Genomic DNA, 27,813 nt, shown 5'->3' on the forward strand with positions numbered 1-27,813 from the left:
CTACCATATTTTAAATTCTTAAAGGTGTCATTGGAGAAGGAAATGGCAGCCCACTCCAGTGTCCCTGCCTGGAGAATCCCAGGGACGGGGGAGCCTGGTGGGCTGCCGTCTATGGGGTCGCACAGAGTCGGACACGACTGATGCGACTTAGCAGCAGCAGCAGCAACAAGGTGTCAAGCGTTTTCAATTTCCAACTTTCTGTAACTTCCATACATTTAGCCACTCAAACAGCACTTCAACTTAGAAAAATTTGCATCTTCTGATGCCAGACTCATTTTCGGAGAAAGCTCCCTGTATTTTAAGTGCTGCAGGGCTCTACTTGCTCTTTTGCAGGTGTTTAGGATAAGGAAGACAGCTCCAGGTTGAGGGTGTGTTCTGAGGATCACATTTCTAAATGATGAAGCTCACTCAGGGCTGATACTTCCCCATCCTCTCCTCATCTACCCCTGCTAGAGACTCCACTGTGGGGCTCGCACGTTGAGGATTTTTACTGCCGACTCTTAAGACTTTTCTCAGTATGCTTTTGCCCAACACACTGGTCAGAGGCGATGCATGAAATCAACTCTGAGTGCACTTTTATCTACTCTGTTCAAAGCACTGTGTGAAGTTCAGTCTAGGAAGACCTTGTATTTAATGAGCATTCATAAGATTCTTGCAGTATTCAAAAATGACAGAATGATCTATGTCCATTTCCAAGGTAAACCATTCAATATGGCAGTAATCCAAGTCTATGCTCCAACCAGTAATGCTGAAGAAGCTGAAGTTGAACTTGTAGGTTCTATGAAGACCTACAAGAGTTTCTAGAACTAACACCAAAATAGATGTCCTTTCCATTATAGGGGACTGGAATGCAAAAGTAGGAAGTCAAGAGATACCTGGAGTAACAGGAAAATTTAGCCTTGGAGTACAAAACGAAGTAGGGCAAAGGCTAGCAGAGTTTTGCCAAGAGAATGCACTGGTCATAGCAAACACGCTCTTCTAACAACACAAGAGAAGACTCTATACATGAACATCACCAGATGGTCAACACCAAAATCAGATTGATTATATTCTTTGCAGCCAAAGATGGAGAAGCTCTATACAGTCAGCAAAAACAAGACCAGGAGCTGACTGTGGCTCAGATCATGAGCTCCTTATTGCCAAATTCAGACTCAAATTGAAGAAAGTAGGGAAAACCACTAGAGCACTCAGGCATGACCTAAATCAAATCCCTTATGATTATACAGTGGAAGTGAAATCAAAAGATACTTGCTCCTTGGAAGAAAAACTATGACCAACCTAGACAGCATATTAAAAAGCAGAGATAGAACTTTGCCAACAAAGTTTTGCCTAGTCAAAGCTATGGTTTTTCCAGTAGTCATGTATGGATGTGAGAGTTGGACTATAAAGAAAGCTGAACGCTAATGAATTGATACTTTTGAACTATGGTTTTGGAGAAGATGCATGAGAGTCCCTGGGACTGCAAGGAGATCAAACTTGTCTATCTTGAAGGAAATCAGTCCTGAATATTCATTGGAAGGACTGATGCTGAAGCTAAAGCTCCAATACTTTGGCCACCTGACGAGAACTGACTCACTGGAAAAGACCCTGATGCTGGGAAAAATCGAAAGCAGGAGGAGAAGGGGATGGCAGAGGATGAGATGGTTGGATGGCATCACTGACTCGATGGAAATGAGTTTGAGCAAGCTCCAGGAGTAGATGATGGACAGGGAGGCTTGGCCTGCTGCAAGTCCATGGGGTTGCAAAGAATCAGACATGAGTGACCTGAACTGAAGATTCTTGAGTGTTATCTTACACAAAATATTATAACTAGCACTTTCAGCAATCTTATGAGACAAACAAAATATCCCCTTTTTACACACAAAGTAATCTAATCCAGAGAAATTAAACAGCATGCCTAAGACTATAGAGGTATTGTTGATAAAATCAGTTTCTAAACCCAAGCCTCTGACTCCCAAATCAAATTCCGGGATATAAAAAGCCCTAAAAGAAGAACACATCAGCTTTCCACATCCTAGGGTCTGATTCAGTAACATGACCAGACACATGAAAGTAGGTTTATGCTTATTAGACTGTTCTTTATAACAGTGGTAAAAAACCTGAACTCCCTCAATTTGAAACTTATTAAACGAATGCTACTTCCCATGGAAAACAGAACATTAGATAGTCATTAAAATTATGTAGTAAGTTTATATTTATTGGATTAAAATTCTATAATGACCTGTATCAAAATTTCTGAAATAAAAAATAGTGATAATATCAATTGCTGGTGAGGATGTGAAGAAACTGGATCACATATATGTTGCCAATAGGCATGAGAAAGTAATCTGATGTTTCTTACAAAGCTAAGCATGCATTTACCCTAACAATCTAGCAATTGTATTTCTGGGAATTTGTCCCAGAAAAATGGAAAGTTCCATCCACACAGAAACCTGTGGCGGGGGTGGGGGTGGGGCTTCCCTGGTGGCTCAGTGGTAAAGAATCCACCTGCCAATGCAGAAGATGTGCGTTTGACCCCTGAACTGGGAGGATCTCACATGTCACAGAGCAGCTAGCCCGTGCACCGCAACTGTTGAACCTGTGTCCATGTGCCACAACAAGAGAATCCACCTCTTCACATCAGGTGGCCGAAGTATTGGAGCTTCAGCTTCAGCATTAGTCCTTCCAATGCTAATTCATTAATATAGTATTTATCTCTATTAGTGTGTCTCCCTGACAAAATTTTTACCTCCCATAGCACTGAAGATATTGTCTTGAACATATAGTGAGCAGCCCACAACTGCATTCTCAAAAGTTTCAGATGTATAGGTGAACATACTATGAGAAAACACAAGGGGCAGAAAAGTGGAGAAATATAGAAGGACAGAAATGGAAAAAAAAAAAAATTCAACAAGATTCACATAGGTGTAGTTTTTAAAAACCCAGGTAATGAAATAGCAAAGCAAGTCCTTTAGTACAGTTTGTTCATCAGTTTAAAATATGACTAATCATTGGCATTTGCTCGCTTGTTTTTCATGGGCATTTCAACTCAATTACAATGTCTCGATGGCTAAAATCAGAGCTTGTGCCAAGAGAGCACTCAAGACAGCTTTTTAGAAAATGTAGTCCATTTCATTTAGTCCCAGTCTCTTCATGCACTCACCAGTTTATTCACTCCTATAGGAACATCTCTTACGGCAACTTGATGCAAAGAGCTGACTCTTTGGAAAAGACCCTGATGCTGCAAAGATTGAGGACAGGAGGAGAAGCAGGTGACAGAGGATGAGATGGTTGGATGGCATCAGCAACTCAATGGACACGAGTTTGAGCAAACTCTGGGAGACAGTAAAGGACAGGGAAGTCTGGTGTGCTGCAATCCATAGGGTCACAAAGAGTTGGACACAAGTGAGTGACTGAACAGCAACAATCCAAAGGCACAAAGAAAGGACAACACTGGAATGAGGAGCAGAGGAGCTAGAATAGGGCGCAGAGTCTGTAACCCTTAGCTGTGCTGTGCAGAAAGCCTCATGGTCCAAAATAAGGGGCTGAAAATTCTTCTCAGCCACCTACCTCCAGTTCTCAGAACAATTCTGTTTTTAAAAGTATTTGTTTATGTATTCCTTTCTTTTTGGTTGTGCTGGGTCTCCATTGACGAGCAGGTTTTTCTCTAGCAGCAGCAAGCAGGGGGCTTCTCACTGCAGGGGTTTCTCTTGTTGCAGAGCTCTGGCTCTAGGCCCAACAGGCTTCAGCAGTTGCCACTCCCAGGCTCCAGAGCGCAGGCAGAGTGGTTGTGGTGCACAGATGGTAAAGAATCCACCTGCAGTGCAGGAGACCCGGGTTCGATTCCTGGGTTGGGAAGATCCCCTGGAGAAGGGAATGGCGACCCACTCCAGTATTCTTGCCTGGAGAATTTCATGAACAGAGCAGCCTGGTGGGTCTCATGAGCTTGTAAAGAGTTGGACAGGACTAAGTGACTAACACTTTCACTTTCACTGGCTTAGTGGCCCTGCAGCATGTGGGATCCTACCGAACCAGGGATCAGACCTGTGTCTCCTGCGCTGGCAGGAGGATTCAGACCAATTCTTTTGTCAGATTCTCATCCACCAATCTTCCGACCGCCCCCTCCACTGCTTCATATCTTAACACACTGCTGCTGCTGCTGCTGCTAAGTCGCTTCAGTCGTGTCCGACTCTGTGCGACCCCATAGACGGTAGCCCACCAGGCTCCCCCATCCCTGGGATTCTCCAGGCAAGAACACTGGAGTGGGCTGCCATTTCCTCCTCCCATGCATGAAAGTGAGAAGTGAAAGTGAAGTCGCTCAGTCGTGTCTGACTCTTAGAGACCCCATGGACTGCAGCCTACCAGGCTCCTCCGCCCATGGGATTTTCCAGGCAAGAGTACTGGAGTGGGGTACCATCGCCTTTTCCACTTAACATACTAGGTGAGATTAAATTCTATTTCTGAGCCTACAATGAAGTGTTATTTAACTTTGTTGTTGTTGTTTAGTTGCTCAGTTGCGTCTGACTCTCTGCAACTCCATGGAGTGCAGCATGCCAGGCTTCGCTGTCCTTCACCATCTCCCAGAGTTCGCTCAAACTTAGCCAGGCAAATTTTTTTTAAAGATGACCATCAGATTTCATGGCCTGTGAGAGAACAGGGGACTGGGGTTGGGGTGGGGAGTCTATTTCTGTCCTCACATCTGTCTCCATCCCTTGGCTCCAGGCCAGTCCCAGGCAATGACAGGTAATCTGCCTTGGGAGGCTCAGATGCTCCTTGCCATCTGGCAGAGTCAGTAAATACAGTGCTATCCTTGCTAAGGTTTCCCCGAGGAGATGACATCAACTTACTCCATGGGACAAGTCTGACTGATATTCACGATGATTATACCACCTCATGTCTGATATGTCTGGTAAGTGGCTCAGATGATAAAGAACCTGCCTGTAGTTTGGGAGACCTGGGTTCAGAAGATTCCCTGGAGAAGGCAATTGGCCACCCACTCCAGTATTCTTGGTCTGGAGACTCCCATAGAGAGAGGAGCCTGGCAGGCTGTGGTCCATGGAGTCACAAAGAGTCAGACATGACTGAGCAACTAGCACTTTCACTTTAAATTCAGATATAAGTGGCTTCCCAGGTGGTGCTAGTGGTAAAGAACCCTCTTGACAATGTAGGAGACAAAAGACATGGATTTGATCCCTAGGTCAGGAAGATCCCCTGGAGGAAGGCATAGCAACCCATTCCACTATTCTTACTTGTAGAATCCCATGGACAGAGGAGCCTGGTGGGCTACAGTCCACTGGTTCACAAAAAGTCGGACATGACTGAAGTGATGCTCATGTACGCATGTCAGACATGATCCTGTGGAGATAAACTTTCCATGAGCAAATCAGTCCTCACCTCAAGGGGAACTGAGAGGAGGTCATCGTGCCCCCTGATCTCAGGTACCCACTGCCCCATCCACTAACCTGCTAGCCTACACGGTGCACCAGCTGCCTCCTCTGGGTGAGGATGGGTGGATGGATAGACCCTCCAGGTCAAGTCCCACCAGGTCAAGTCCCACCCCAGCCCAACTAGACTGGAGTCTTCATTTTAACTAGGCGGGGATGCACACCCAAGCACGAGAAGCAATGCCCTGACCCGCTGTGGAGAATTGTTCTGCCATAGTTTTCTCCAAAAGAATATACATGCAAAGATGATATTCTGGCAACATATTCATTAGATGTGAAGGAGGAAAGCAAGTTACCTAGATGATAGTTTTAATAAAAGAAGGTGCACAAGCTAATTTCTCTAGGGGAGACCTGCAAAAACTAGAGGTGAATAATATATATTCTTACTCTCCTTTTAACTGATTAAAAACTTTTGCACTGAAGTCCTGACCAACTGATACAGGAAGAGGACACATCATTCTGTGCTGTCCTTTGAGTTTCTACGTCCTTCTAGAAATGAATTTTTTTCTTTAAAGGATCCAGCTGCATATGCATTTTTCAATGCACTTTAAATCATCCATATTTTGTTTGACTTTGGGCTTTTCCCCTTTGTGGTCAAGATAATATTATTCGTGCTTCCTTCACTTTCAACCCTATACACATAATAAAAAAATAATAATATAACTGTTTTCTTACAAGAATTTCATATTGGCATGTTATCATCAACTCCATGGTGCAGGTAACATCACAGTACTCCTTTTCCAGGTAAGGGGCTATGGCTCTGAGAAGAGTGATGATCAGTCCAGGGTGATGAAGCCAGGAAATAAATGATAAATTCTGTACTGCATAAAGCCAGTTTTGTTGACTCTAATTCAACACATGGGCTTCCCTGGTGGTTCTGCAGTAAAGAACGCAGCTGCTAATGCAGGAGATACAAGTATGATCCCAGGGTCAGGAAGATCCCCTAGAGAAGGAAATGGCAACCGACTTCAATATTCTTGCCTGGGAAATCCCATGGACAGAAGAGCCTGGTGGGCTACAGTCCATGGGGTCGCAAAAGGTCAGACATGACTGAGTGAGTAAACAACAATAAAAAATTCAGTGAATGTAAGAATTTTTTCTATCAAGCCAGGATCTACTGAAACATAAACTCCTGTTATTTCTCTTGGTTCTGTTGATTCTCTTGTGCTTTTTAAATATCTTTCCAGTTTTACTGAGAAGCAGTTGACATACATCACTGTTTAAGTTTAAAGTGTACAACATGATGGTTTGATTTATATATATTGATCCTCGGTGGCTCAGTGGTTGAAAAAAAGCCCTCTGCCAATGCAGGAGATGCAAGAGATGCGGGTTAAACATTCTAACACCACACACAAAAATAAACTCGAAACTGATTAAAGATCTAAATGTAAGACCAGAAACTGTAAAACCCCTAGAGGAAAACATGGGCAAAACAGTCTCTGACATAAATCACAGCAGGATCCTCTATGACCCACCTCCCAGAGTAATGGAAATAAAAGCAAAAATAAACAAATGGGGCCTAATTAAACTTAAAAGCTTTTGTACACTGAAGGAAACTATAATCAAGGTGAAAAGACAGCCTTCAGAATGGGAGAAAATAATAGCAAATGAAACAACTGACAAATAATTAATCTCAAAAATATACAAGCAGCTTATGCAGCTCAATCCCAGAAAAATAAATATCCCAATCAAAAAGTGGGCCAATAACTAAACTGACATTTCTCCAAAGAAGACATACAGATGGCTAACAAACACATGAAAAAATGCTCAACATCACTCATTATCAGAGAAATGCAAATCAAAACCACAATGAGGTACAATCTCACGCCAGTTAGAATGGCTGCCATCCAAAAGTCTACAAACAATAAATGCTGGAGAGGGTGTGGAGAAAAGGGAACCCTCTTACACTGTTGGTGGGAATCCAAACTACTACAGCCACTATGGAGAACAGTGTGGAGATTCCTTAAAAAACTGGAAATAGAACTGCCAAACAACCTAGCAATCTCACTGCTGGGCATACACACCAAGGAAACCAGAATTGAAAGAGACACGTGTACCCCAATATTCATCGCAGCACTGTTTACAATAGCCAGGACATGGAAGCAACCTAGATGTCCATCAGCAGACGAATGGATAAGAAAGCTGTGGTACATATACACAATGGAGTATTACTCAGCTATTAAAAAGAACACATTTGAATCAGTTCTAATGAGGTGGATGAAACTGGAGCCTATTATACAGAGTGAAGTAAGTCAGAAAGAAAAGCACCAATACAGTATATTAATGCATATATATGGAATTTAGAAAGATGATAACAATAACCCTATATGTGAGACAGCAAAAGAGACACAGATATAAAGAACAGACTTTTGGGCTCTGTGGGGGAATGCGAGGGACGGTGGGATGATTTGAGAGAATGGCACTGAAACATGTATATTACCATATATGAAATAGACCGCCAGTCCAGGTCCAATGCATGAGACAGGGCGCTGAGGACCAGTGCACTGGGACAACCACTACAGTATTGTAAAGTAATTGGCCTCCAATTAAAATAAATTTCTTAATTAAAAAAAAAAATAAGATGCAGGTTCAGTAAGTGAGTCGGGGAGATCCCCTGGAGAAGGGCATGGGAACCTGTTCCAGTATTCTTGCCTGGGAAATCCCATGAATAGAGGAGCCTGACGGGCTACAGTCCCTGGGGTCGCAGAGTTAGACATGACTGAGCGTGCACACGAGCATGTGAAGGGATTAGAGCAATAGGTGCAGCTAACATCCATCAGCTGACGTTGAAATAATAAAAAGAAAAAACTGTCTCCTTGGGATGAGCACTCTTAGGGTTTTATTCTGTTAACAACTTCCCTAGACGATACCACGTAGCAGTGTTGGCTACAGTCATCCTGCTGTTCATTAATCTCTAGCACTTCCTTATCTTATACCTTAATCTTAGATATCTTATATCTTAAACAGAGATCTGCATTTCATGGAGTTTTGCTTTTAGTCTAACTAAAACACAAACACGCACACACACACAAACCCGCATACACACACAAACACGCATATACATACAAACACACATACACACACAGACACGCATACACACACAACTCCCAAGACCTTGAACGTGAAACGTGCACCTGCCATGTTTGATAAGAGATGCTCTGCGAGTCAGCCTGAGTGGTGCCTTCCAGCAAATGGAGAGTTAACCTTGTTAATCATGCCTTGAAGTGACTAAACTTTACCTTTCATGATGATGCCAACACATGCATTTTAATGCTAAGATAATATCTGACTGCATTTTGGAAAAAATAGTTTTAACACTTGGCAGATTGCAGAGATTGTCAGTTTCCATTTCTCCTCTGGGCTGGGGGAAAGCCCTGAGGAAGACATCAAAGTGCAAGTTAGCATCGGGATTATAAATATTTTGTTCCCTGCTGCCTTTTTAAAGGCAGAAAATGTGATTTACATCTATCAATAAGCTCTAAGTTTATGCTGAAGCTCCAATACCTTGGCCACTGGATGCAAAGAGCCAAGTCATTGGAAAAGACCTTGATGCTGGGAAAGATTGAGGGCAGGAGGAGAAGAGGATGAGATGGTTGGATGGCATTACTGACTCAATGGACATGGGTTTGAGCAAACTCCAGGAGACAGTGAAGGACAGAGAAGCCTGGTGTGCTGCAGTCCATGGGGTAGCCAGGAGTCAGACACGACTGAGCAACTGAACAACGTTTACTCAGAGAAAGTGGATATATGACCTGTCGTAACACTAAGAGTCGGACACGACTGAGCGAGTTCACTTTCACTTTTCACTTTCCTGCATTGGAGAAGGAAATGGCAACCCACTCCAATGTTCTTGCCTGGAGAATCCCAGGGACGGGGGAGCCTGGTGGGCTGCCATCTATGGGGTCGCACAGGGTCAGACATGACTAAAGCGACTTAGCAGCAGCAACGATATTTAAAATTATTCTGGTATTTAGAATGGATGGTAAATATGTTCCCAGAAACAGGATACATTGTAATAATGTTTCCTAGAGATAATTCTCTTTTCATTCACCAGACTTTGAGAATTACTTACAAAATTTCATGACCTGATGAAAAATTAATGACAGTTGTAGTCTATCCAAGGGGAAAGACCCCATAAATAATGCACAGGGCTAACTGTCTTAGGACTAGCTAATAAATTTAGCTTTGTACTAAATTATTAACAGAGAGGCAGCTTATGTGGTTCTGTGATTTTGCTCAAGTTTGGAATGTTTCTGTTTTAATGGATTGGGCAATAGATTCCTTTCTGCAGTCCAAAGTGAGAAACTACGGGGATAAGTTGAGGATACTGAGAATGAGCTGAATTTTGACATTTACCATCATTGGGGGAAAATATCTTCTAGAAGTTCTGATTAGAATTCTGCAACAGTATGAATGATGCACTGTACTCTTCACTGCGATGGGCACTCTGCACTGAATGTTTCTGGTGCAGGGTTAATCTCACAGTGACCTTGAAGGGCAGGTCTTATCCCACCCTAGCCGATGCTGCTGACTGGAAAGACTGTCCTCAGGATAAGGAACCCAGGCATGGGACCATTATGACACTCACCCTTCAGCCTCAAATGCTCTCTTCTTAAGAGAAGGAAGAAATCACCACCGTCTGGATGGATTGATCCTCCTCTCAAAGAATTGAAAGCTCACCTTTTGGACAACCCAGAAATTCCCCTTTTCTAAATATCCTACCCATAATCTCTAAGGACAGATGATGCCTAATTCCTCAGCAGATATCTCCTAAACAAAAATGCACCCCTGTGAGATATTGCTTCATACCTGTTAGCATGGCTTTTACCAAAAAGACAGGAGGTCACAAGTGTGGGTGAGGGTGTGGAGAAAAAGGAACCCTCCTGCACTGTTGGTGGGAATGCAAGTTGGGGCAGCCGCTGTGGAGAACAGCATGAAGATTCCTCAGAGAACTAAAAATACAGCTACTATATGATCCAGCCATTCCACCTTTGGCCTTTATCTGAAGAAAATGAAAACACCAACTCAATGATATATGCATCCCCATGTTCATTCAAGCAATAGCTAAGATACAGAAACAACCCAAGTGCCCATCGATAGGGGAATGTATAGAAAAGGTTCAATACACATAAACAATGCATACGCGTCAGTCATAAGAAAGGAGGAAATCCTGCCATTTGTGACCACATGGACGGGTCTTGAGGGTACTATGCTCGGTAAAATAAGCCAGAGAGAGAAAGACATATAGTATATGGCCTCACTTACATGTGAAATTTAAAATAACAACAACAATAATAATGAAGTCAAACGCAAAAGAAACAAAGTAGAATAGTGGTTGCCAAGGGCTTGGATGTGGGGGAAATGGAGTACAAGCTTTCAGTTAGAGGAAGGAGAATACATTCTGATACAAGTACAAACTGCAATTATGGCTAACAATACTACATTGCATCGGTTGACCAAAAAGTTCACTTGAATTTTCCTGTAACACCCTATGGACAAACCTGAATGAACTTTCTGGCCAACCCAACATATTTGAAATTTGCTAAGGAAGCATATCTGAAGCATTCTTACAGGAAGGAAAAAAAAATCCAGACAACTGTGTGAGGTGACCATATCCGTATGATCGTCCCATTGCACACTATGAATAGATACCATTTTGATTCTCAATTATCTGCCAATCAAAGTAAGTATCAGGGGAGTATGGAATCCTAGTAACAGGACACCGGTCTCTCCTGTCTGTGCCCCAGCTCTCTGACCCCAGTGGTCCCTGTGATGGCTGCACCACTGGATCTGGGTGCAACTCTCCTCCCATCAAGGATGCCCACCATGTGAGCAGCTCCCTTCCCAAAAGACAGCTTCTCTCTCTGTGTGCACTCTTTGTATGTGCTCATATATGTCCGTGTCCTGTAGGGCAGACACACATGTTCCTGTGCTGGTGTGAGCATCGTGTGTGCACAGTCATAACCCTCTACTCTGCGGTGTCACAACGGCAGCTTGAAGTCAGTCCTGCTGCGGGTATAGACACCACGGGAACTGGCGCACTGGAGGTTATACACCCACGGCCACCTCCCGGAACTCTCTGTTCCATACGCTCTGTAATTACTGCGCTCAGGGTGCAGTCATAGCTGAACTGGTAGAGGATGGATGTTTATTACTCACAGCTATTATCACCATGAAAAAGGTAAATTGTATAATATCATGGAAACAGAGCCAGATCAGGATTCAAAGTAGCTTTCTGTTCTTTGAATTGCAATTGCCAAGCAAACCTGAGCGCGTCATTTTACTTGCTCAACATCAATAAAATAGAAAACTCACCCTAGCTAATTCAGAGGATTGTCGTAGCATGGAAATGTGCTTGCTTCTGCGGAAAACTGTTAAATGTTAAAGGTCAAAGTACTTTCTTATTTTTAAGAAATTTTAAGAAAATATTATCTTCAGCATTTTGAAGTCACTCGCATCTCTTATTCTACATAGGGGTTACATATTACTATCATCATTTCACCTACTTCAAGCAAAGGACAAGATCTTCTAATTCCAGGATGTTTTCCTCGCAGTGTGTGCCCGTTGGTTACATAGCAGTTCATTTGTCTGCTGATGGTTCTTGTCCATGTCACTTATCACCATGTTCATTACACTAAATATTTGTTGCTGGCCTGGAAAGGAGATCAAAGAGTATGAAACCATCCAAGAAATCTTTAGTACGTTGCTTCCACCTCAAAACATTTTCTATGTAATTTTTTATTTTTTGTGGAGTATAATTGCTTTGTTACAGGGCTGTGTTAGTTTTTGCTGAAGTGAGTCAGCTATATGTATGCATACAGCCTCTCCCTCTTAAGCCTCCCTCTCTCCTCCCCATCCCACCCTCTAGGTCCTCGAAGAGCACTGAGCTGAGCTCCCTGCGCTGTCCAACAGCTTTTCACTAGCTGTCTATTTTACACATGGTGGTGTATACATGTCAATCCCAAGTTCCCAATTTGTCCCACCCTTTCCTTCCCGCTCTGTGTACACAAGGCTGTTCTCTATGACTGCAACTCTATTCCTACCTTGGAAATAGGTTCAATTTTCTAGATTCCACATATAAACATTAATATATGGTATTTCTTTTTCTCTTTCTGACTTACTTCACTCTGTGTGACAGGCTGTAGATAATGTTTTTAATATTAAAGAAAGCTCAGTGATAGTTTATCTAGATAACACACCTTTCAGCTAAAGTTCAGGCTTTTTAAAAAAAGTGCATCCAGTATGCAAAGTACACAAAGGTTTTAAGGTATCCCTATTTGACCAAAAAAAAAAAAAATTATAAAGTGTCTTCAAAGATGTAAAGTCTATCTGTGAATAATTGTAAGAGAGCTCAGATGAAGAATTAATGGTGACAGAATATTAGAAATTAAAGCATGATGACCCTTTGTATTATTTGAGTTTCAACTTAATTAACTGACATTTAGATCTTTCCTATGTTCAAGATACTATGCCAGGCCCAGTGGGGAATGTAAAAGCTAAGCAAAAGGAAGCTCTTCCTGCACTACAACAATGTATAATTGAATGGTAGGTTTAAATGTGCTGAATCAATACACCCCAAGAAAAATCAAGCAATATTCATATGATGGTCATTAACAAATTACTTTCCATAAGCTTATAGAATTGTATATTCAAATCAGAAATGTATCTATTTTGTAGCACTTTTCTTGGAATCAGACAATCTTATTTTTAAAATTATTTTTATAGTCATGTGTAAAAATCATACAACATTGTTTAAATTTGAATTCCCTTTAACAAAGTAAGAATGAATTGGACTTGGGCTCAGTGGTAAAGAATTCATCTGCCAGTGCAGGAGATGTGGGTTCAATCCCTGGTTTGGGAAGATCCCCTGGAGAAGGGAATGGCAACCCACTCCAGTACTCTTGCCTGGGAAATCCCATGGACAGAGGAGCCTGGTGGGCTACAGTCCATGGGGTCACAGAGTCAGACACAACTGAGCGACTGAGCATGCAGGCAAGGTTGAACTACTTTGAAAACATTTCAGACAAAAGACTTCTTCTTTTATGAATTAGCTTTTTAAAAAAATTAATTTGCTTATTGTAACTGGAGGATAATTACTTGACAATATTGTGATGCTTTCTGCCATACATCAACATGAACCAGCCACAGGCACACACATGTTACCCCCTCACCCTGAACCCCCTGCCACCTCCCTACCCACCCCATCCCTTTTTGTTCCCTTTATTTACCTTTCATGGCAAGTAAAAGACCTAAGAAACTCCTTCCCTAACTTTCATGCTCTACAAAAAGATGCCAGAATGTAAACATGTTAGATAATGAGAAAAATGCAGTATTCTAAATAAGTTGTAAAATGGAAGTTAGGAGTGTCCAGGACATGCCCCTAGTATTTTACCATTTGGGTCTTCAAAGCGATATCTATAGTTTTCCACAGTGTAGCCTTTGGGGTCATCGGGAATCTACAGAGGGCCATGGTGTTGACCCAGAATGACATCTCCAAAGCCAAGGATGCTAATTAGCCACTCCTGTACATAAACAGGAGAAAATTAAACAAATGAAAACTGTACTATGAGAGCTTAACATTAGGAATGATGCTGTGCATGGGGTATCAACACTAGGATTGGCTGGGGTGTCCATAAAAGTGCAGAGTATCTTCCTAGTTAATTAAAAATAGATCACATTCCCTCTTTCTCTAACTCAGAGTGATAATTAAGGTCCAGCAGCATCTACCTAATTTTTAAAATAGGTAAATTTCAGTTCTAAAATTGTTCATAGATTATAAATTATGTTAACTGTTCAAATTAGGGAGTGGAGTTTATCCCTCCCACTCCTTCATCCCACTTACTAATAAGTCGTGAAATTCTCTCTATCTTTCAACTGTCTCAGGAATCGCTTTACTTGCCCCCATCCCCCTACACCACTCGCATGGTCCTGATCAAGAATATGGTCATTCTCTGCATCTGGACAAACCCAGCAACCTCTTGGCGGGGTCCCTGACTCTGCTATAAACAAAAACAGAAATCCAGTGTCTCTCTATCTACTCCCAGATCAAGGTTTGTTGTGTCTGACTCTTTGCAGTCCCATGGACTGCAGCACACCAGGCTTCCCTGTCCTTCACCATCTCCCAGAGTTGCTCAAACTCATGTCCATTGAGTCAGTGAGACCATAAAACCATCTCATCCTCTGTCACCCCCTTCTCTTCCTGGCCTCAATCCCTCCCAGCATCAGGATATTTTCCAATGAGTCGGCTCTTCTCACCAGGTGGCCAAAGTATTTGAGTTTCAGCTTCAGTCCCTCAAATGTATATTCAGGATTCATTTCCTTGAGGATTGACTGGTTTGATCTCCTTGCTGCCCAAGGGACTCTCACAAGTCTTCTCCAACATCACAGTTTGAAAGCATCAATTCTTCAGTGCTCAGCCTTCTTTATGGTCCTACTCACATCTGTACATGACTACTGGAGAGGAATAAACTCTTTACCCACTCCATCGAGCTGTTCCCCAACTGTTCAGCTCCCTGTCACCATTTTCCTTCTGCACTCAGAGTTCCTGCCTTGCGGACACACTCCATCCTCCTGCGCTTTCCCCAAGATGGCTCACTCTCTGCCTCCAAGGGCCCCACAGAGCCTCTGACAAAGCTGAACCCTTGCAGTTCAGAGATCTGGATTCATTTCACCTCCTGTTAAGCCTGGGAAACTTCCTATTTTAAATCTGACTCCACTGTGCCCCAGGCTACTGTTCTCTTCCACTCAAACGACAATCCCTCTGTGACTCTGAGTGGCACCATTTTCATTCCATTCAAACGCTCTGACCGCCCCCTGTCTGCAAATCATCCTGGCAGAGAAGCCTCCTAGGAGCTACACTATTTAGAATACTAATGACACAGACACATTGTTTAACGATTCCTCTGGGAACCAAAGCCTTTTTTTAACAAAATTGGTCTGTGCACAGAGGGCTCCAAAGAAGTGGAACCTGAGTAGTCAGACAAGACAGGTCTCAAGCTGCTGTGCTGTTTTCGTAAAAGACTTTTCAGAGCTAAGCGTGAAGTGGGGAGGGAAAGCCAGAAACCTGCTGAACCTGCCAGAGAACCTCAGGTCTCCAAACAGAGGCTGGAACACCACCAGGAAAATGAGGGCACTCCCTGAAGCACTCAGACCTCATACTTGGTGAAAGTTACTTCCCCGATGGGGAGACCCACCCAGTCTCAGGAAAGCCCCTCATGTTGCCATCAGCTGGCAGGAGGCATGAGCGTCATGACACCCTTAAGCATTTTGTAGTATTTCTTTTTTTTTACTTGGAATATAATTGCTTCACAATGTATTAGTTTCTGCGGTACAGCAGAGTGAATCAGCTACATGTACACATATATCCTCTCCCTCCTAGACCGCTCATGCCCCCACCCCACCCCCAGGTCATCACACAGCACTGAGCTGAGCTCCTTGTGCTACAGAGCAGCTTCCTACCAGCTGTCTGTCTTACACATAGCACTGTGTATATGTCAATCTTAACCTCCCAGTTCATCAATCCATCCCACCCTCCCCTTCCTCCTCTGTGCCCACAAGTCCATTCTCTATGTCTGTGTCTCTATTCCAGCCTTGGAAGCAGGTTCATCTGTACCATTTTTTCTATATTCCATGTATATGCATTCAGTTCAGTTCAGTTCAGTTGCTCAGCCGTGTCCAACTCTGCAACCCCATGAATCGCAGCACGCCAGGCCTCTCTGTCCATCAACAACTCCCGGAGTTCACTCAGACTCACATCCATCCAGTCGGTGATGCCATCCAGCCATCTCATCCTCTGTCATCCCCTTCTCCTCCTGCCCCCAATCCCTCCCAGCATCAGAGTCTTCTCCAATGAGTCAACTCTTCTCATGAGGTGGCCAAAGTACTGCAGTTTCAGCTTTAGCATCATTCCTTCCAAAGAAATCCCAGGGCTGATCTCTTTCAGAATGGACTGGTTGGATCTCCTTGCAGTCCAAGGGACTCTCAAGAGTCTTCTCCAACACCACAGTTCAAACGCATCAATTCTTCGGCACTCAGCTTTCTTCACAGTCCAGCTCTCACATCCATACATGACCACAGGAAAAACCATAGCCTTGGCTAGATGGACCTTTGTCGGCAAAGTAATGTCTCTGCTTTTGAATATGTTTGTTGGTCAAAACTTTCCTTCCAAGGAGTAAGCGTCTTTTAATTTCATGGCTGCAGTCACCATCTGCAGTGATTTTGGAGCCCCCCAAAATAAAGTCTGACATTGTTTCCACTGTTTCCCCATCTATTTCCCATGAAGAGATGGGACCAGATGCCATGATCTTCATTTTCTGAATGTTGAGCTTTAAGCCAACTTCACTCTCCTCTTTCACTTTCATCAAGGTGCCTTTTAGTTCTTCTTCACTTTCTGCCATAAGGGTGGTATCATCTGCATATCTGAGGTTACTGATATTTCTCCCGGCAATCTTGATTCCAGCTTGTGCTTCTTCCAGTATACCATATTTGTTTTTCTGACTTCATTCCGTATGACAGACTCTAGGTCCATCCACAGCTCTACAAATGACCCTATTTCATTCCTTTATATGGTTCACTAATATTCCATTGTACACGTATAACACATCTTCTTTATCCATTCATCTGTTGGACATTTAGGTTGCTTCTGTGACCTGACTATTGTAAATAATGTTGCTGTGAACACTGGAGTACATGGGTCCTTTTGAATTCTGTTTTTCTCTGGATATATATCCAGTAGTGGGACTGCTGGGTCATATGGTGGTTCTATGTTTAACTTTTTAAGAAACCTCCATACTAAAAAAAAAAAAAAGAAAAGAAACCTCCATACTGTTCTCCACAGTGTAGTATTTCTACCACCAGTTATAAAATCAAATCAAATAGGTTAAATGTGAGGGAAAGAATTATTTCTACTCTTTTGAAACTACATTGATAGGATACACTGAATATTAATCATTCCTTGATGGTTCCAAAGTGTCCTATGTTCATAATAATGGTTACCAATTACTTTAGAAATCACTAGAGTGTCATGGAAAACATACTACCTAACTGACCTTGGTCGTCTGCTAGTTTAATAATCTTTGGCCTCTCATGCTTGCAATTCATCATCGGGAAAATAAACATAATTTTATGTACTGCATGAATTTTTGCAAAGATTAAATCAGATCATAAACAGCACCCAGGATATTTCCTCAGAGCACAGTTGAAATCTTATAAATGCCTGTCCCCGTTTGCTTCTTCCTTTTTAATGTAGATACAGAAAGTATGAGGCCAAAGGCTCAAAACATCCTAGTACTAGACAAAAGATGTAATAAGTAACTTTACTGAATCCAAAAGCAATGAGAAAAGACAGGCAAACCAAGACACAAATGGATGTAGGGTATCTCATGTGTCGCCGACTCATTCATTTATCGACAATAATCATTATCTCACAGATTTGAAGATCTATCTTTTCAGGTTAATGACTTCCTGACCACACGTGCTATTCCTCTCCTGATGTTGTTCTGTTGATCGTAACATTTTAAATTCTTACTATCTTCCTGTTGTAGATTGTGAGATCAAATGGAAAGGAAAATAACTTTTAGCAACGGCATCATATTTCTGAAAGTACTTAGAGATACTACCCGCTTGCAGGTCACGGTGAAGTCTGTTCTCATCGATTCCTCTTTGTCAGAGGTTTCATTCTGCCAAATTCATCTCCATGTTATTTAAATGTTCATATTTGATAGAGTATGTTTTCTTTGCACTTTGTTTTTATTATCAATATGTTTCTCCTCAAGGAATTATAATCTTGCACAATCTCCCCAAGTCATTAAATTTCGTAAAGGCTTCCCTCCTGGACATTAAGACTCCTTTGTCATCTCTAATGCATTATTCATTTTTTGTTCTTGGGTCAGGGATAATGAGTGTCACTTGATCAATACCAAGAAAACTCTGTGCACCTTTCCTAACTATACCTCTGAATTTCCAATGGCCTAATGCTTCTCCAACCACTAATTAGGATGTCTTCCTATTTTCCATCATATAAAACCTGAGAAGACGCTCAGGGTTTTAATTTTTCTCTTTACAAATCACTCTCACCCTTAATTCTTTCTATCCTTCTGGTCAAACCTTAAGAAAAGGTTTTATACAATTCAAAAAGTTTGAATAACAGAGTTTTATTTGCCTCTGAATAACAGAGGTTTTTTTCTACCTTTTAGGCATTTCCAGTTTGGGTGCTTCGTGTTTTGGGGTTTTGTTTTCCCCTGACTGCTTTCTATACCACAGATGAAGTGGGAAAAGCTCCACCTCTGCAAATGCAGTTTTGTTTTCATGAAAAAGAAAAATGAGAGATTATATAACAATAATGATTCCCATAGTATCTAGAAAAGATGTACTTATCTTATATGACTATTATATATTTAATAATTATGTCTTTCATTTGTGTCCTCTGGACTACATAATTTAATTTATTTTTAAAATAAACAAATTAATTAAATAATTTACTTTTAAAATAAGCAAATTAAAAGTAACTCTATATCCAACTGGCTTAATGTACAAAACAGTGGTTCTTTAAAAATCTTTATGTCAGGACACTAAATCATCAAAAGTGTCACTCTCACTTTTTTGGTTAATGATTAGCAAGGAAATTAAGATTTTCCAAATTCCTCTTTTTAGAGCAAACTGTATTAAAAGGCAAGACATTACTTTGCCAACGAAGGTCCATCTAGCCAAGGCTATGGTTTTTCCAGTAGTCATGTATGGACGTGAGAGTTGGACTATAAAGAAAGCTGAGCACTCAAGAATTGATGCTTTTGAACTGTGGTGTTGGAGAAGACTCTTGAGAGTCCCTTGGACTGCAAGGAGATCCAACCAGTCGATCCTAAAGGAAATCAGTCCTGGGTGTTCATCGGAAGGACTGATGCTGAAGCTGAAACTCCAATACTTTGGCCACCTGATGCGAAGAGCTGACTCATTTGAAAAGACCCTGATGCTGGGAGGGATTGAGAGCAGGAGGAGAAGGGGACAACAGAGGATGAGATGGTTGGATGGCATCACCAACTCGATAGACATGAGTTTAGGTAAACTCCAGGAGTTAATGATGGACAGGGAGGCCTGGAGTGCTGTGGTCCATAGGATTGCAAAGAGTCAGACACGACTGAGTGACTGAACTGAACTGATATGAATAAAATAATAAAAAATAATACAGCCCCCTCCTCAGAATTTCTGAGGACTCTAACCATTGTATATATTCATTTAGCCCAGTTTTGAATATAAATAAGTTCATTTGTATCATTTTTTTAAGTTCTGCATATAAGTGATATCATATGATACATGTCTTTCTCTGTCTGACACAAGAGACAGGGGTTCAATCCCTGGGTTGGGAAGATCCTCTGGAGAAGGAAATGGCAACCCACTCCAGTATTCTTGCCTGGGAGATCCCATGGACAGAGGATCCTGGCAGGCTACAGTCCATGGGGCCACAAAGAGTTGGACATTGACTGAGCACAGCACATGTATTAATAGATATATTAATACAGAGAGCTTCCCTGGTGCCCTAGATGGTAAGATCATCTGCTTGCAATGCTGGAGACCTGGGTTCAGTCCCTGGATCGGTAAGATCCCCTGGAGAAGGAAACAGCAACCTGCTCCAGTACTCTAGCTTGGAAAATTCCATGGATGGAGGAACCTGCAGGCTACAGTGCATGGGGTCGCAAAGAGTCAGACACGACTGAGTGACTTCGCTTTCACTTTTCTTTCATGTATGCTGCTGCTAAGTCACGTCAGTCGTGTCCGACTCTGTGCGACCCCATAGACGGCTGCCCACCAGGCTCCCATCCCTGGGATTCTCCAGGCAAGAATACTAGAGTGGATTGCCATTTCCTTCTCCAGTGCATGAAGGTGAAAAGTCAAAGTGAAGTCACTCAGCCGTATCCGACTCTTCGCGACCCCATGTACTATAGCCCATATATACAGATTGTTTAAACAGAATTAAATGAGTTCCTCATATCATACACATGTACACATCAGGTCCACTCCAGTACAGGAATCGTCACAGCTTCGTGATTCAGGAAGAGAAATGAGTTCATCTTATAAATTACCTTCTCTCAGTGTCTTCAAAAAAAAAGAAAAATGCAGCAAGTTTCTCCTCGAAGTAAATCCACAATAAAAATGGGCTAACAGGAAAAAGCTCACGGAAGACTCTTATGTGAAGGACTGAACTGCCAGATCTGAAATGCTATATCCAAGAAGGAATAAGACAGATGTTACAATCGTGAAGGAGGACATAACGACGAAGAGTTATGTAGCAATCAATTTACCGTGAACATGCTAATGGGCACTTTAAGTTATGTTCCAAAAGATAAGTTTAGTGCTTTGGGCCAGTGGTAAAATTCAAAGGAAATGTATGAAACAAATTTTTGTTTATTTGCTTTTTCCCAGTAAAGATTATTCTCTTCTGAAAAGGGTAAACCAAACACTGATAAGAAGCAGTGGATGCCCATGACACAATACAAGCATGTAGAGAACATAAATGAAGCCAAGACTTTTGAAACAAACTGCATAAAAGATTACTGAGCAAATTTACAAAGGATACCACCGGGCTCCAGGCACAGATCCATCCATAGGAAGTCATCAGGGATGGGAGAGATACTGGGGGGGATAAAACCATTTGGTGCAATTCTGAAACATTCACCAAACATCGGTTTACACAAACTATTATATACAGGACGGATAACCAACAAAGTCCTACTTATTGCACAGAAAACTATATTCAATATCCTGTGATTAAACCATAATGGAAAATAATATGAACAAATGTGTGTGTATGTGTGTGTGTATATATATGTGTGTGTGTGTGTGTGTATAGTAATCACTTTATTGTACAGTAGAAATTAACACAACACTGTAAATCAACTATATGTTGTGAAAGTTTTAGGCACTCAGTCATGTCTGACCCTTTGCGACCCCATGGACTGTAGCCCTTCTCTGTCCATGGGATCCTCCAGGCAAGATTACTGGAGTAATCTTTTCCAGGGGATCTTGTGACCCTTGAGCGGAACCTGGGTCTCCTCATAGCAGGTGGACAATAGGGCACGGCAACCCACTCCAGTATTCCTGCCTGGAGAATCCCTTGGACAGAGGAGCCTGGTGGGCTACAGTCTATAGGGTCATGCAGACTTGGACACAACTGAAGGAACTTAGCATGAACATACTTCAATAAAATGAGTTATTTAAAAAAATGAAGACCAGTGCTGGTTGAAAGATAGTTGATAAAATGAAGGGGCTTTGTAACTGGTTCATCAGCTGACAGCCAAAGACACTAATTTGAGTGGATATAATTGAAGAGGGTTTGCTATTGTTAATTTACTCCCTACTCATGCACAGATGCAGTGTTGATAGCTGTCCGCCAATGCAGGATTCCCCAGCTGTCTAGTTGGTCCAGGGCTCCCGTGTGTGTGTGGTTTATCTGGTGATGAGAACAGAGACAAGGTCAGCCTTGCCTCCCACAGTCCAGCCTCTAGGGAACAACCAGCTGACCTTACCCAAGGGAACAGGGGGGTCTCCTACACTATTATTTTGCTTCCTGTAAAAACTATTACCACTGATGGTGTCTAGTCAGGCCTCATTGCTTTGAAGAGAAGAGTTTCCACACTGCTTTACTAAGTCAAACAAAGCAAGTAAAAATGGTTTCTAAACAAACAGGGTTTTTAAAATATCAATTTGAGACATTCTATGCTCTCTTCCTATACCTCAGACAGGCAGGCTACCTGTAGAAGGAGCTTAACTGTGCTTGGTTTTAGCAGACAACGTAATAATAATCTGTTAATTCCATCTGTTTCCCACGAGAAGGAAAGAAGTGTTACACATGGGGCTCCTAGAACCTGAGGCCTTACAGAACCTATCCCAAAAACCTTTACCTGAGAAATAGAAATCTATCAATCTGGCTTATGTACACAGATTTTTACCTTCTTTTAGACATGCCGTGGTTATCTTTTTATATCATTCACCCTACTTATTGATACACTTTCAAAAAAGATTGAAGATGTGTTCATTGATTCTAGTTAGATAAATTAGCTGCTCAGTACTGTTCCTTGGTGGGGAATTGTGCCTAAAAACAGAGGGTAAGCATGATGCGCCTATACTTAGACCTCAGATGTTCACACATTGGTGAAGCTGGGTCATTACTCACATAGACAATTCAATTTAATGTAGAGAGTGGTTAGGGCTTCCCAGGTGGCGCAGTGGTAAAGAATCTGCCTGCCGGTGCAGGAGACGCAGGAGACACAGGAGACTCGGGTTGGATCCCTGGGTCAGCAATATCCCTTGGAGGAGGAAATGGCAACTCGCTCCAGTATTCTTGCCTGGAGAAGTCCACGGACAGAGCCTGGTGGGCTACAGTCCATGGGGTTGCAAAGAGTCAGAGCTGAAGTGACTGAGCATGCAAGCACAATATACAGAGAGTAGTTGCTATAAGTACTGGTGCTGGAGAAGGCGATGGCACCCCACTCCAGTACTCATGCCTGGAAAATCCCATGGACGGAGGAGCCTCGAAATGGCAACCCACTCCAGTATTCTTGCCTGGAGAATCCCAGGGACAGAGGAGCCTAATGGGCTGCCATCTATGGGGTCGCAGAGTTGCTCACGACTGAAGCGACTTAGCAGCAGCAGCAGCAGCAATCAAACAACTAAAACTGATTCAGGCTAAGAACTTGATTTCCTAGAAGACCATTGCGTTTCTCACAGAACCTAGAGAAGAAAACAGCATCCAGGCTTCCACGGCAGAAACCAAGACAGATCTGCGTTTCTCATCAACAGGAAAGAGTGGGCATCCTGACATCCAGAAGACCTCTGAATACACAGGACTCCTCCCAAGTTCAAATGCCCAGGAAAGAAAATCTTGACTGGGCTTGAGTCAAGCTTTGAACCTTAGCTCTGCTAAGGGCAAGAGGCAATCTGAGTTGACAATCTCATTAGCTCATCAAAGAACTGAGTTTCCCTAAAGAAAATCATCGCTAGATCTCCTTCCCGAAGAAAAAACAAAGAACTCTAGCCAAGCAATAGTAACAGATATCCACTGCAAAGAGTGTCCTTTAAAACAGGTTCACTGTATTTCTAGTTCGAATTTTGTACACCAATAATATAGGTTCTAATTCTTGAACTGGGTGACAGGTTCATAGGGGTTCATTTTTCATGGTGTAAATAAAGAAGAATAAATTACAGCTAAGCATTGACCAATGATAGCTGTGTGTTATGAAATGACAATTATGATTTAATAGCATGCTATAAATCTAAGGAGCAAAAATAAACAGAATAAAATAAACAAAATCCAAAATGTTATCCTTAACATCATAGAGAAAAATCCAAACTGAGCAGGTACACTTTGAATACTTAGGTCAATTTATTTATTGCTCTCTCTGGATAACAGCATGAAAAGTAATGAGATCATCAATTAGGCATAAAACTCTCCTAATTCAGACTCCCCCCACCACATTGTCAGGCTTTCTAGACTGCTCAGTGGTTGAGAATCTCCCTGCCAATGCAGGAGACACGAGTTTGATCCCTGAGTTAGGAAGATCCCCTGGAGAAGGGAATGGCAACCCAGTCCAATATTGTTGCCTAGGAAATCCCATGGATAGAGGGTTGCAAAGAGTCAGACAGGACTGAATGACTGAGTGGCTGCATCGTTAACTCACAAATTACAAGTTTATCAGAGCCATTCTAGATTTTCAGCTCTTATGTATCAACATTGGAATCAGTTCGTCAAATTTAACATACACACACATGTGCACACAAAACATATTGGAACTTTCATTGGCATTGTATTGAACTCATGGATCATTTTCAGAAGACTCAGCATTTGTGGGACTATTTAATTTTCTATTCTGCGAACACCCTTTCACATCTCTTTTCACTCAGTCTCATCCCATTTTGTCCTACCTCTTAATTCATTGTCATTTTCAATATAACTCTGCGACCTCTGTACTTTTCTATATAGAAAGTGAAAGTGAAAGTCACTCAGTTGTGTCCGACTCTTTGCAACCCCATGGACTCTACAGTCCATGGAATTCTCAATGTCAGAATACTGGAGTGGGTAGCCTTTCCTTTCTCCAGGGGATCTTCCCAACCCAGGGATCGAACCCAGGCCTCCCACATTGCAGGTGGATTCTTTACCAGCTGAGCCACAAGGGAAGCCCAAGAATATGGAGTGAGCAGCCTATCTCTTCCCCAGGGGATCTTCCAGACTCAGGAATAAACTGGGGTCTCCTGCATTGCAGGTGGATTCTTTACCAACTGAGCTATCAGGGAAGGCCTTCCTATAGAGAAGCCACTGCAAAATAGCTGTTAGATGTATCCCTAAGGTGCTGAATAGCTTGTGCTGCCATGATAAATGGTGTCTTGTTCTTTCTAAACATGTCACTTGAGCACGCAGTTGACTTTTGCACAGTTAACTCTCTGGCTAAATCCTTCTCTCATTTCTAGTTATTTGCCTGTTTAGTCTTGCTTGTTTTCTGTATATAAGCAAATCATTTTCAAAGAAAGACAGTTTTATTTCCTTTTTTCAAATCTTCTGCTTTAAGTTTTTAAATTGTTATCACACTGAGTAGATTATTGCACAGACCAGAATATAAGAACATGTGAAAAGCAATAAAGCAGAAAAAGTAGGTCTCTTTGGTGCTGAATTTAAAAAGAACGCTACGTACAATTTTCTATTTAGAATAATGCTCGTAAACATAACCAGGTTAAGAAAGTGAGTTTAGATTACAAGCTTCCTTTATATCACGAATGAGTGTTGAACTTATTGCAAGTTTTTCTACCCCCATTGAGATGATCATATGACTCTCAGTCTTTCAGTCACTATGGTGACTGAAAACAGTAGAATTTGCAGAATGATCCATAATTACATCTTCAGGGAAACCTCAATCTGGACACAATATAGTTAACTTTTTATACACTTTTAGTTTGAGATTATAAATATTTTATATTATAAAATTATATCTATCTTCATAAGTAAAATAGGTTTGTAATATTTTTATCTCATCTGTTTTTTCATATTCCTTATTTTCTGGCTGTGCTCCATGGGGCATGTCAGATCTTAGTTCCCTGACTTGGGACTAAACCCTTGCCTCCTCCGCTGTAGCAGCACAGAGCTTTAACCCCTGGACTATCCGGAAAGTCCTTCATGTCTGGTTTTGATTAAGATTAAATCAAATCTTTGATTAAGATTTGATCAAGATTAAATCAGTCTTTTACAATGAAAGGGAGTGATTAGTTATGAGATGCTAGTGGCTTAATCCTTGCAAATGTGGTAAAACTGACTCATAAAATCACCTAGGATGGATGTTTTATTTGCAGGAGATGTTTTGAAATAGTTATAGGACTATTAGGTGTCTTACTGCTTTTGGAGCCAGTTTTGAAATTTATTCTTTCTCTAGGATTTTGTCCATTTCATGAAAGATGGATCTCTCTCCCTTTCTCTCCCTCTCTCTTTCCTCCTCCTCCTGCATCCAGACCCCTAATCTGTCTTGTCAATCTCAACTAAGGTTTTCCTTTTTCTTGGTCATTTACAAACCAACTTTGGACACAGTTGAGCTAGTCTATTTTCTTTCATTGTTATCCGTCTGCCATTATCTACATCCTTTCTTTAGGCTTATTTGTATATCTTTTAAGAGCTTGAAAGCTTTTATCTCATTGATTTTCAGCTTTTGTCTTTTTCTAATATAACCATTTAAAATGACAAATTTCCACTGAAACTCCACTTTTGCTGATGCCACAAATTTTTGTAAACAGTTTCTTTTTCATTTTCATCAGTTCTAAGTGTCTTTAAAATTTCCATTAAGATTTCTTCTTTGACCCATGACTTATTTTAAATGCATTTTTTCATTCTGAAATATATGGAGATTTCCTGATTGATTTATAATAACTTTTAACTTAATTGCTCTGAAGCTAGAGAATATATTGTCTATGACCCTATTCTGTCAAATTTGTTAAATCTGATTTATGGACTCATATAGTACGAATTAGGTTTTAATTAAGAAGATGTGTAGTCTCTATTTATCCAATAAATATAAAAAATCAAATATACAAAAGCCAAGTCCTGTATTTGTATGTCAGGTGAAACGGGACAGCCGAGCTGCTCAGAACTCATATATGTCTGTGGGTTTCTTCTCTGCTTTATTGATCAGGAGCTGATAAGATTCTCTTGAAATTTCCCTCTATGGTAGTGTTGTTGAAAATTTCTGCCTGTAACGTTCATCACATATTTCCCTTATATTTTTTGAGGCTATATCATTAGATACAGTTATCTCCATGGTGCTTTGGAACTTTTATCATTAAGTAGCGGTTGCCTTTGCCTTAGAACTGACAGTCACTGTGTGTGCTGCAAGCTAAGTTGCTTCAGTCATGTCCAACTCTTTGCAACCCTATGGACTGTACCCACCAGGCTTCTCTGTCCGTGGGATTCCCCAGGCAAAATACTGCAGTAGGTTCATTTCCTCCTCCAGGGGATCTTTCTCACCCAGGGATTGGACCTTCCTCTCATACATCTCCTGCATTGGCAGCTGGGTTCTTTACCACTAGCACCACCTGGGAAGCCCAATAGTCATTACAAGCTCTGTTTTATGGGCCTGGGGTCTATTTGACTGACAGATCTTTTTTCTATCCTTTATTTTCCACTTTTCTGGGCTTATACTTTAGGTATCTCCTATAGGCAGCATTTGGGCAATTGTTCGATCTGATCTGACTATTCCTTTACTTTAATTGGCAAAGTCACTTTACCTGTGACTGTAGACACATTCAAACTTCTTCCTTCCACTATTAACTTTTTTGGCCCTTTTCTTCTGTTTTGTCTATATTCTTTATTTCTCTTTTTAAAGATTAAATTATTGTATTGTATGTTTATTTCTTCCCATTCTTTCTCCTATTACTGTGAGTTTACACATTTTAATTCTTGGTCTTTTAGTGGTTACCTATGAAATATAATCTGTGTAAGAGGAAACATTCTAACAAATAAGTTGGACAACTCTCTCAAGGAAAACAAACTCTCCAGACAGTGTTAATCATAAACTATCATTGTTCAATATTTTCATTCTATCTTTTTAAACTTCTAATATTCATTATTTCATAGAGGCTATTTTTGTTTGCATTCAGAATTTGTTTGTCATATTGTACTTAATGTTTAGATTTCCCCGTGCATTACAAGTTACCTTCTAAGATCATTTTTCTTCTGTATAAAGTGTGCTATTTAGAGCAGCTCTCAGGTGATGTATTCCAACAAGTCTTTGTTGTTGTTGTTGTTGTTTAAATTTCTCAGTCCTCATTCTTGAATGGTTGTTTTGCTGGATACAAACTCTAGTCTGACATTTACTTTCAATCAATATTTAAGGATATTATTCCACCATCTTCTGGCTTCTTAAAA

At 41.4% G+C, this 27,813-nt stretch overlaps 1 protein-coding gene across 1 annotated transcript in view; it reads left to right on the forward strand.

Annotated features, from left to right (window-relative positions):
- Positions 1-27,813, forward strand: part of GALNTL6 (polypeptide N-acetylgalactosaminyltransferase like 6) — a 1,453,898-nt gene that overhangs the window by 1,073,412 nt on the left and 352,673 nt on the right. The window lies entirely within an intron of this gene.

Source organism: Budorcas taxicolor, chromosome 8, assembly GCF_023091745.1.
Source record: "Budorcas taxicolor isolate Tak-1 chromosome 8, Takin1.1, whole genome shotgun sequence".
Classification (NCBI taxonomy): Eukaryota; Metazoa; Chordata; class Mammalia; order Artiodactyla; family Bovidae; genus Budorcas; species Budorcas taxicolor.